Source organism: Lactuca virosa, chromosome 8, assembly GCF_052849685.1.
Source record: "Lactuca virosa cultivar CGN04683 chromosome 8, Lactuca_virosa_CGN04683_v6, whole genome shotgun sequence".
Classification (NCBI taxonomy): Eukaryota; Viridiplantae; Streptophyta; class Magnoliopsida; order Asterales; family Asteraceae; genus Lactuca; species Lactuca virosa.
The window spans coordinates 9,382,117-9,393,796 of record NC_136433.1 but is presented as its reverse complement, the minus strand read 5'-3'; positions in this window follow the sequence as shown (position 1 = coordinate 9,393,796).

Here is an 11,680-nt window from a genome sequence, read left to right as displayed (position 1 = left end):
ACCGCATATGAATCAGGGTTTGCGGTACTTCAAGAAACTATCAAGGGATTGAGAAGATCACTCACTGGCAAACAGAGTGTTGATGAAATCCCCCATATCACAAAGGAGATTTATCAACATCTTTTCAATCCTAAGATCCCTAACAACAAAGAAGTGTGTGCCCAAATGAAAACTCATTTCGATGCCACATTTCAGAAGATTGATGAATTATAACATTAGTTTGAGGAGCAGATGGAGCCTGCTTCCTCAAAAGGGGGAAGTGATAATGATCAAAATAGAGATAAGAATTTCGACTTTTAGATCGTCAAAGTCCAAGACCCTTTCAACTCAAAATTTTCAATTTCCTCCCGTGGAGTTAATGAGTGGACTCGACGAGTCCGAGGAGAGGGACTCACCGAGTAGGTGCTGGGCAGAGAAACTCTAATCTCCGGGGTTTGGAACCTATTTAAAGGCACTTATAGCCTCCTTGGCCCCTTCCCAACAGTGTCTTCGTCCCTTGAGAGAAACCCTAGAGTTATTTATGAGCTAGAGAGGAAAGAGGCTTCTTGGAGGTCATTTCTTTGAGAAGAAGATCAAGGGAGTTGCAAGGATCTCAGAGGAGAGTTGGTGGATCAGTCTCATCTTCATTTCAAGCTTCAGATCTGGTACAACTCTTGCCTCCATTATGTTTGAGTATATTTCCTTGGTTGTAAAGTTGGGCTTGCATCCATATTGATGGGGTTTTGGGTGCATCCAAACCCTTTTTCGAGTCAATTGTAGATCTGGACCTTGTGAGGTCCAGAGATCCAGAAAGTAGACAGCCTTGAGTGAGTAACCTTGGAGCTTTGAAGCTATGGAGCTTCAATGGAGTCAAAATGGTGTATAGAGCAAAATACACCATGCATGAGCCTCAAGTTCAGACCTTTGCGTGACTTTTGGGTAGTAGGGGGTTAGATCTATGAGTTCGGGTTGCAGATCTGACCTCAAATGGCTGAATGAGAAATCTGTGGGAGCCAACTCGCCGAGTCCATGGGCGAATCGACGAGTCGTAGCGGGTTTGACCGAGTAGTCTTGACCCAGTGTTGGCTCGCCGAGTTGGGAGTCAACTCGACGAGCTGAGTGAGTCCTAGGTAGAGTTCAGCTGATGCGAGGGGACTCGACGAGTCGCATGGGTGCACTCGACGAGTAGGGTCAAATGTGGACTGTTGACTTGAGCTTGACTTCTGTTGACTTTGGGGTTTTGGTCAACATAAGTAATAGAGGCCTTGGAAGGGTAAAATGGTCTTTTACCCACTTTAGAGAGTTAGAAAGAGAGGGAACCGCCTTTGATTATCTGAGTCGTGAAAAAGAGTTATTATAAGAGATATTCATCCTATGTGTTAGGCGGTGGCGAGTTCGAGATTCAAGTGTGAGGATAGATGCTTTCTGCTTGCCAGGTGAGTCTTCTCACTATACTGTACCTAGAAGGGTACCTATGTGTGACCGAAAGGTCTTATATGCTATGAGATGTATGAGCTGTATGTTGTTATGTGATATGTATGTGTTATGTATGTTATGTATGATAAGGACCGGAAGGTCAAGATGATATGGACCGGAAGGTCAAGAGGTTACGGACCGGAAGGTCGATACGGGTAGGACCAGAAGGTCTACCGGGATTCGGGACGGAAGTCCCCTGAGACACATGGGTCGGAAGATCCTACAAAGTTATGGCCTGGAAAGGCGTATGTGTTGCATGTGGTATTTTGGGGAACTCACTAAGCTTTGTGCTTACAGTGTTATGTGTTATGTGTTTTAGGTTTTCTCAGGATCGCAGGACGGCACCGGCTTGATTGTACACACCAGAGAAAGAGTTGTAATTTGAGGATCCTGGATTATTAATGGAGTTGTGTTTGTTTTTTTTTGAATAAACGAGATTTCTATACAATATGTTATGAAAAGTATGCGATTTTGAAATGAAAAATTACGGTGTTACAAGTTGGTATCAGAGCCTTGGTTTGAGGGATTCGGATGCGCCTTCGGGTAAATATGGACTCAAACTGAGGATTTGAGAAGAATTTTCAAAGAAATGATTTTGCTAAAGCAAACAAGAGTTCTAAGAGAAAATGAGAAGGAGCAGTGTGTACAATCAGCCAGAGCCCGACGGTGATTTCCCAAAATACCCTTATTTTATGTTGTGAGATATTCTATGAGATATTATGCATGCTAGAGATAGACTAGGTATTTCATATTTTAGGACTAGAGTGGCCTGATTTGTGATGCCTTAGCCTAGGAGTTGCGGTTATCTGTGATATGCTTTCGAGTATGTGCTGAGTAAGAGTATCCGGAGGGAATCCTTTTGAGAGAGGGATTGAGTAGAAGAGTAATCTAGGAGAGATACCTGGATGAGCATTCGTGGAATCCTATGAGAGGGTAGTCATAGGCCCGCGTGGGGTGAAGTTGCTTGAATTCGGTGATATCCTACGAGTATGAGGAGGGCAAGTAGGATAATAGCCTAGAGAGGTTTTATGAGGTTATTCGATGCCCGAATGTTGCTTGCTTCGTGCTTTGTGGAACTCTCGATGATGGGAGTTAACTACCAAGTGAATATGACGATATTCAGGAGGTAGATGGTTGGCATCATTAGGAGTTCTTCAGCAGCTGATGGCGGAAAGGTGTGAGAACCTAGGAAGAGCCTAGGAAAGGTTGACCGTGGTCAGATGAGTGCGCTGACAAGGTAGAGTATTTCGCAGAGGAGCGAACACGCATGACGGGGTTGGTGATTAAGAAGGTTGAGCAGCTACTTAGGAACTCGGGGAGGGTCCGTGTGGAAAGTATGGGTAGATGTGGCAGGTAGTATGGGCCCGTACTACTGAAAGCAGAGGACCCATACTCGATACAGGGAACATTCCGGAGGTTTTAAGTAGCAGATCGAGAGGTGATTTCATGGTTCGAGTACCATGATTTGCAGCAGATCGAGAGGTGATTTCATGGTTCGAGTACCATGATTCATAGCAGATCGAGAGGTGATTTTATGGTTCGTGTACCATGATTCGTAGCGGATTAAGGAGAGATAACATGGTTCGGGTACCATGATTCGTAGCGGATTGAGAATAGATAACATGGTTCGGGTACCATGATTCATAGCAGATCGAGAGGTGGCCACATGGTTCGAGTACCATGACCCGTGGCAGTTAGTGTCATTGGTTCTACCAGTTATTCCATGGTGATTGGTTAGACCGAGATCAGATGTGAAAGAGTATGGGGCTAGAGGGCCATGATGAACGAGTTTTAGTGGAGCATCCCTTACAAGGGAAATCGAGTTAGCTCCGAGGGATTGTTGGTGAGATGCCAGATGGAGTCGCAAGACTCAGGGATGAGTAGGGATGGTGCGTTATGGGAGAATACTGGCTGGGCTGAGCGACCGGCCGATGATGGAGATGTCATTTTCTGTGACCTGAGCGGTGCTATTTCTGTTCCTGTGGGAAACAGGAGGGGTATTGAGATTTTCGGTTTCCAAGGTTGGGGGTGAGCCCTGTGGGGTAGCATTGGTTACGATCTTTCATCAGAGTGTTTGGGTAGTATGTCTGCCGAGTGGTAATGTTAGAGCATGAGCAGGTTGTCAGCAGGGACTGAGATGATTAAGGACAAGGATACACCCTAATTGAGCATAGTAGGGCATGTATTAGCTGCAGCGGCAAACGATCAAGAAGAGGATATTGGAGCGGTGGCTCTTATTATCTATGATGAGTATCGAGTGTGGTAATGAGGACTCCACTCTTATTACAACCCACATGATGGAACGTTGGTTGAAGAGTCAAGGATGAGGAAAATGTTAGTTCGTTATTTTAGACTGAGAGTCAGGGTTGCGACCGGACAGTTGAGATGTCCGGTAGTGGGACGGTATGAGATTCTGAATGACTAGAGGAAGTCATGATGAGAAGTTTCTGAGGATTTCATCGGAGATTCGGGGTATTTGGAATTGCTCGACCTCCATCGGGGGGATTATCGAGCATCGTGTATCACCTTCCAAGAGTAGGTGCGATGTTATTGGTAAAAACAGTCTGTGGGCTAGATGGTTGGCAAACCAATTGGTGATGGTTCGAACCCTGAGTGGTGGAGGACCGGGTACTTTTGAGGAGATCATAGATTTGTTCAAGAACGGTTAGAGAACTGGATAAAGAGGTATGCGGTGCGGATTCCTAAGACCAGGGTTATTGGTGGTCAAGGAGAGGTGCAGAGTGAGATAGTGCATGTGGTACGTGTTTAAGAAAGGATGAGTGTCTCTACGGCAAGTGGCCGTTGGTCAGAAACCTTGTGGTGGTTGGGAATCCTTCAAGGTTAAAATGGTGAATTCGAGGTGGTTGGCTTGCGAGATTAGTTCGGCGGTTGAGAATTTCTAGCTGAGAGTAGGGGCTATTATATGCAGTATGGGAAGGGAAGAAGTTGATTGGGTAACCAACTTCAGGGTCGTTATGAGTATTCTTGCATGAGTTCTGAGCAATAGAGAAGGAAGTTTCGGATTGTCAACTTCGTGTTCTGAGTCGTTGGCAATTTCTCCGTGTTTTAAATTGGGGGATGGAGTATTCCAGGGTTACAAGTGGCACGAGAGAAAGACCGGTTGTGAAGTTCCAAGGAAGCAATGCGGTATCCGAGTATGATGCCATGAGTATGGGATCAGTGGTAGAGTAAAGACGCTGCGAGGCGTTGTGATGGTATTCCGGAGTATCCGAGTTTAATGTCCTAAAATCTCGAATTGTTTTGAGTTTGAGTTTGAGATGTCGAGTGGTGTATCAAGTGTCTATGGTTCCGGTGGGGGCCCTTCAGCTAATTGACATCAAATGGATTTATTTGAGAATGTGAATTGCAGTGAGAAAAAGAGGTTTCTCACGACGATGGTCGTCCGAAGTAGTGATGCTTAGCCTGGATGGGTGTGTGTACCTATCTACGCTCGGCCTCGGAGCATGGGTGAGTGAACGCAGGATGGCGTCGCCTTGAGGATGAGATCGTGGAGTGGTAAGAGAAGGCACGGTAAGACTACAGAGAGCTGTAGCATCCATGAGTTAGTGCGAGAGGTTGCGGTGATGCTACGGGGAGCCGTAGTACTCACTATTCAGTAAGAGGTTGCGGTGATGCTACGGGGAGCCGTAGTACTCACTATTTAGTGAGAGGTTGCGGTGATGCTACGGGGAGCCGTAGTACTCACTATTCAGTGAGGGGTTATGGTGATGTTGCGGGGAGCCGTAGTACTCACTGTTCAGTGAGAGGTCGTTGTGATACTGAGGGGAGTCGAGGTACCCGCTAGTCAGCAAGAGAATGTTGTGACGAAGTGCTCTCTGATCAGAGCATGGCGCAGAAGAGTTTTGGGCTTGGGTAGCCCTAATATTTGACTTTGTGGGAGCCTGGTGGTCGAACCAGGGGCGAGACTGGGGTCTCCATATTTGTCGGGAGTCGTTATATTCTGAGTTAAGGTGTGGTTATCACAATCAGAAGGAATTGGGGAAGTGATGTACGCATGGGTTGCGGGTCATGAGTCATGGGTTGAGTGGTTCATAAGGACGGGTGGTTCCAATTCTGGGTCGGACCAGACTCTCGAGTTTGAGTTTGGCTCTAGTGGTGCCTTGAGTAGGAGAGATGAGATTCTAGATTCTGAGATGGGTCCCAAGTTGAGAGGTATTGTTATTCAGCTGATGTCTTAGACCTGTGTAGGTCAACACTCGGTTACGGGAAGTACCGTGAGGCGCATGTATCTAGGGAGTGGTGTTCGACAGAGGTCGAGGGTGAAACGATTTAGTGGGTTTGTGGTATTTGTTGGGGTAAAGAGAGCTTCGTGACTTGTGTGTCACCGGGCCGAGAATGTTGTTGTGAGAAGGAAGTCGGTGAGACATTTCGGGGCATGTTATGGGTGACCTTTGGAGATTCAACCGTGGAGTCAGGAGTTGACTTAGTGCCCAGTATTGAAAGGGATATGAGAAACGAAGTTGGGGCTTTCGAATGTGACGTCTGAAGACACTTCTGAGCAAGTATGGTTTTTCCCTTGTGCCTGAAGGCAGAGTGTTAAGGATTCTATGTCGGATGGGTTCTGATAGCGGTTTAGTGGATGAGCCCTAGTGAGGTGTGGACCCTTCCGTTTCTTGGGGCGTGATTCGGATCTTTTAGCATGTTGGTTGAGTGAGCGGTATCCGATTGTTGGATTCGGTCTTGTGAGAATCAGAGGATCAGTGGGTTATCAGGGTTGACATTCGAGGAGCAAATATCATGGTGATCGCTTGAGTAGGTGGTCTGGCGGCGAGTTAGGCCACTAGAGTTTCCAGATATTGGGAAAGAGTATATTAGCGGCCGAAGAGTTGGTTTAGTTTTGGGACTTGGGAGTTTCTGTGTGGTTTCAGGTGTCCATTGAGAAAGTTATCGGTGTAGTATGAGATCCTTCCGGTGGTGTCTTTCGTGTTGATGAACCTTGTGTGGTTACGGAGTGATTTCGAGGGCGAAATCTAATTCAAGTGGGGAGAATTGTAACATCCAGATTTTTAGAGGTATATTGGTGTGGGTGAATCTTATGATTAAAAGAGAGACTCGACGAGTTGAGGGTCCAACTCGCCGAGTCGAGTCGGGTTCTCCCGTGGAGTTAATGAGTGGACTCGACGAGTCCGAGGAGAGGGACTCGCCGAGTAGGTGTTGGGCGGAGAAACTCTAATCTCCGGGGTTTGGGACCTATTTAAAGGCACTTATAGCCTCCTTGGCCCCTTCCCAATAGTGTCTTCGTCCCTTGAGAGAAACCCTAGAGTTATTTATGAGCTAGAGAGGAAAGAGGCTTCTTGGAGGTCATTTCTTTGAGAAGAAGATCAAGGGAGTTGCAAGGATCTCAGAGGAGAGTTGGTGGATCAGTCTCATCTTCATTTCAAGCTTCAGATCTGGTACAACTCTTGCCTCCATTGTGTTTGAGTAGATTTCCTTGGTTGTAAAGTTGGGCTTGCATCCATATTGATGGGTTTTTGGGTGCATCCAAACCCTTTTTCGAGTCAATTGTAGATCTGGACCTTGTGAGGTCCAGAGATCCAGAAAGTAGATAGCCTTGAGTGAGTAACCTTGGAGCTTTGAAGCTATGGAGCTTCAATGGAGTCAAAATGGTGTATAGAGCAAAATACACCATGCATGAGCCTCAAGTTCAGACCTTTGCGTGACTTTTGGGTAGTAGGGGGTTAGATCTATGAGTTTGGGTTGCAGATCTGACCTCAAATGGCTGAATGAGAAATCTGTGGGAGCCAACTCGCCGAGTCCATGGGCGACTCGACGAGTCGTAGCGGGTTTGACCGAGTAGTCTTGACCCAGTGTTGGCTCGCCGAGTTGGGAGTCAACTCGACGAGCTGAGTGAGTCCTAGGTAGAGTTCAGCTGATGCGAGGGGACTCGACGAGTCGCATGGGTGCACTCGACGAGTAGGGTCAAATGTGGACTGTTGACTTGAGCTTGACTTCTGTTGACTTTGGGGTTTTGGTCAACATAAGTAATAGAGGCCTTGGAAGGGTAAAATTGTCTTTTACCCACTTTAGAGAGTTAGAAAGAGAGGGAACCGCCTTCGATTATCTGAGTCGTGAAAAAGAGTTATTATAAGAGATATTCATCCTATGTGTTAGGCGGTGGCGAGTTCGAGATTCAAGTGTGAGGATAGTTGCTTTCTGCTTGCCAGGTGAGTCTTCTCACTATACTGTACCTAGAAGGGTACCTATGTGTGACCGGAAGGTCTTATATGCTATGAGATGTATGAGCTGTATGTTGTTATGTGATATGTATGTGTTATGTATGTTATGTATGATAAGGACCGGAAGGTCAAGATGATATGGACCGGAAGGTCAAGAGGTTACGGACCGGAAGGTCGATACGGGTAGGACCGGAAGGTCCACCGGGATTCGGGACGGAAGTCCCCTGAGACACATGGGTCGGAAGATCCTATAGAGTTATGGCCTGGAAATGCGTATGTGCTGCATGTGGTATTTTGGGGAACTCACTAAGCTTTGTGCTTACAGTTTTATGTGTTATGTGTTTCAGGTTTTCTCAGGATCGCGGGACGGCACCGGCTTGATTGTACACACCAGAGAAAGAGTTGTATTTTGAGGATCCTGGATTATTAATGGAGTTGTGTTTGTTTTTTTGAATAAACGAGATTTCTATACTATGAAAAGTATGCGATTTTGAAATGAAAAATCTGTTTGAAAAATTACGATATTACATCAGCTTTAGGCAGAAAAGTACCCGAAGATGAAAATTGCCTTCGAAAGGGCCTGTGAATTCTTGAAGGCCTTGGTATGTGATTTTGGAAAAATCGATGTTGAAACACATCCTGTCCTTGCCGACAAATTTGATTTTCCTCCTTTCGAGCGTGTGCCAAACATCACTGAAGGATTCCAAGAAATGTCCCTTGGTGTAACAAGCTACCCTAATTAGGGACTATGTACAAAAAGAATCAAGATGGCCCAAAGTACTTCATTCCGGTAACCGAAATCCACCGACTAACGAAAAGGCAACTGGATGTCACCCTGGCCTCAGTGCAACGATCAAAGCACACAACTGAAGAGGTTAAGTTCGAGATCATAAGAAGAATCCAGTGGCTATTCGAATTCAGAAAGTTTTGCTGGATTATCATCAAGTTCCTTAAAATGAACAAATGAAGAAAGCTGAGAGGTCACTTTAGGGGAAATTGTTGTAACAAAAGTGACCCTCTTCAGCTAAAAGGAACCACAGACTTTTGAGTTGATGATACCGTAGAGAAGATCCTACTGGAGACTATTTTTGTCTTTTGTGACCCGCAGAGTTAAAGATGAACCGCGGAGTGGAGTTATGCATGTAGATAGTTTAAGTTATTTTACTGAAATATCTTGTATTCCATGTAATATCCGGTTTACCATTCATGATCACCGTAGTCAGTCACTTTACGATTATTTTACTCTTTGATGTAACTTTTGGGACTCTATAAATAGAGCATCCCACTTCATGTATTCCTTACCAATTTACCAATTATCAACAATCAATCGATCACTGAATGTTTATCAATATCAGATTGTTCATCTCTATACCTTAAGTTATCTTAAATGATACTTAACCGAGTCCCTCTTCACTTGTGTTGTTCATCTTATACTAACTTGTGTTTGCATGCAAACCTTGTTACGATTCAACCTTATGTCTACTTGTTTACTGCTTATTGATATAAACTTGTTGCTATTTATTTTCCTTACATTTCCGCAATCTAACTATTATTATTGTTGAGCTAACAAGATCCACTGAGATTAACTTTAATTCCGCAACTTATTATCTCGTTACTAACGTTTGTTCAAGTTTTTCTCTCAACGGATAACATTGTTGTTACATTTTTTTCAATCGATATAATCAAAATGGAAAAACTGTTCATTGTTATTTGTTGCATTTTGCCTCATGTAAAATTCAATAAAGAGCATTTCAAATTGTTTTGGGGATTGTTTCTCACTTGACCTTATGGTTTTTTCAGGAGTTACCAAAAATACCCTTCACGGGTCATACTTAACACGGGCCTTAAACATACCTAGTATATATATATATATATATATATATATATATATATATATATATATATATATATATACTTAGATTATTTTGTTTTTACTAACTATTATGTGCCAGAATGCACAGATCTGGACCACCGGACGGAATAGAATCAAAGGTTATGCTCTGAGAGTCTATAATATTACAATAGGGTAACATGCACCATATAACCACACAATTTTCAGCATAAGGGTATTTTGGTCAATTTACCTATATTAAAAAAGGGAAATTTTCGTATTTTAAGGGATTATTAATACCTTTAATTTTAAAAATCCAACTATTTTAAATTAATTCAAATTTAAAAATCCAATTTTATTCTGTCAGAATGATAGAATGTCAACCATAAACTAGTAAATATATTTTCGATTTTATTCTTGCAGAATACATTTCCAATGCAGTTATATTTGATAATTGACCTGATTTAAGAATAAGATATTATTTATATACATCCAACTTGGGTCTATGATTTTATTCTTAACATACAAAATTCATACATTTTAATATAGTTATACATATTCTAACAGAATATCATAAAAAATGAATAAAATTCTTAATAAATAGCATTATTGAATATACAATTATTGAACAAATACACTTGATCCCCTTCAGTGGTCCATATAATCAACTTGATCTTCACATATATACTTGTTGTTGAGCTCGATTCCAAATATTTCTCTTGTATGATCAATATTGAATTCCTTCTCCATGCAATTTTGAAAGAATAAGATATATTACTCGTTAGTATTACCAGTTAAAAAAATATACTTGTTGTTAACAAACATTCGCAAAGACATTCTAACAGAATGCATTTATATAAATAAATTCTAAAAGAATACATTACAGAATGCACTTAAATCATAGTCTTTTCTTCTATATGCATAAACATTCTAAAGCATGTATAAATGTATTCTGTCATAATTACTAGCAACACATGTTTTATGTAATATTTATATTCTCATAGAATGAACATGTGTTTTCATTATGATATGAAAAAATTAAAGAATAAAATTCAAGTTCATTCTTAGAGAACAATCATTCTAAAAGAATAAAATTAAAGCTTCCCTGCCTTTTTTGGTTGTCTAGGTCTGATCCAATTTGAAGGATTACATGTGAAGAATATTTCCCTTCTTCATTCTAAAAGAATAGTAGCCTCGTTAGGTTCAATTGTACAGAATGCACAAGGATGTCAAGGACAAACAAGTGATTAGTACTGAAATAAGTAGACTATAGCAAATAAATGGCTCATGTGTAAACATGAATGAAATGTGTGAAGATAGGCATCATACCTTTAAAATAAGAAGCTTATACAGGCATTGCTGAAGCTCTTTTGAAGCATCATCATGAGAGAGCTAAATGGATTCTGACAAGGTCTCTGTCCATCGACAATTTCCATTGCATACAAATGCTTTACCTGTTTTGGCAACGATTTTATCTGTTTCTATGGAGATGAGAGAGATTGAAAGCTTATCCCATCCTGAGGGTACCTAAATATACAAAACAACAGTGAAAATGAATCCTTCGCAAATAAGATGTATTGGTTACAACTAAAACTGACAGCTACTTGATATCTAACATGAGCCATCATGTCACTACATACTCCCTTCAGTCATATCATTTTATCAGGAAATAGGTTTGATTAATTGATATAACAAATTTATCTACAAAAGACATGTTTCCTACGCACTTATCGTTTCAAATATTTCTCCACTTTAAAAGCTGGAACACAACAAATAAATACACCACAAAGATATACATCAAAATCTTCACTACTAACTTTACGAAACTGCTAAACCTTACATATCTTCCTGGAGCTTAGACAATCCATCTAAAGTGACAAAGAGGAACAAATAATAGTTGTGTGTATGAAAAACGAAAGAGATAGTCCTGAAGAGCTTGAAGGCTAAAGAACTTGAAATCGAGTTTTTCGCCTGATTTAAAATCAACAGACGATGTTAAAGAGGAATTTTGTTTGTGAAACCTATTCATCATCTTCTGCTTCATCATCTCCTTCATTCTGATTAGCAGCCAATCTTGGCATTGATGGAGATGCATGATTCTCATTAGCAGCCAATCTTCAGAATCATTTGAACTTAGAATCTTCAGAATCAGATGGTGATTTTAGGGGTTATTGCGGCTATGGTGGTCGTGGTGTCC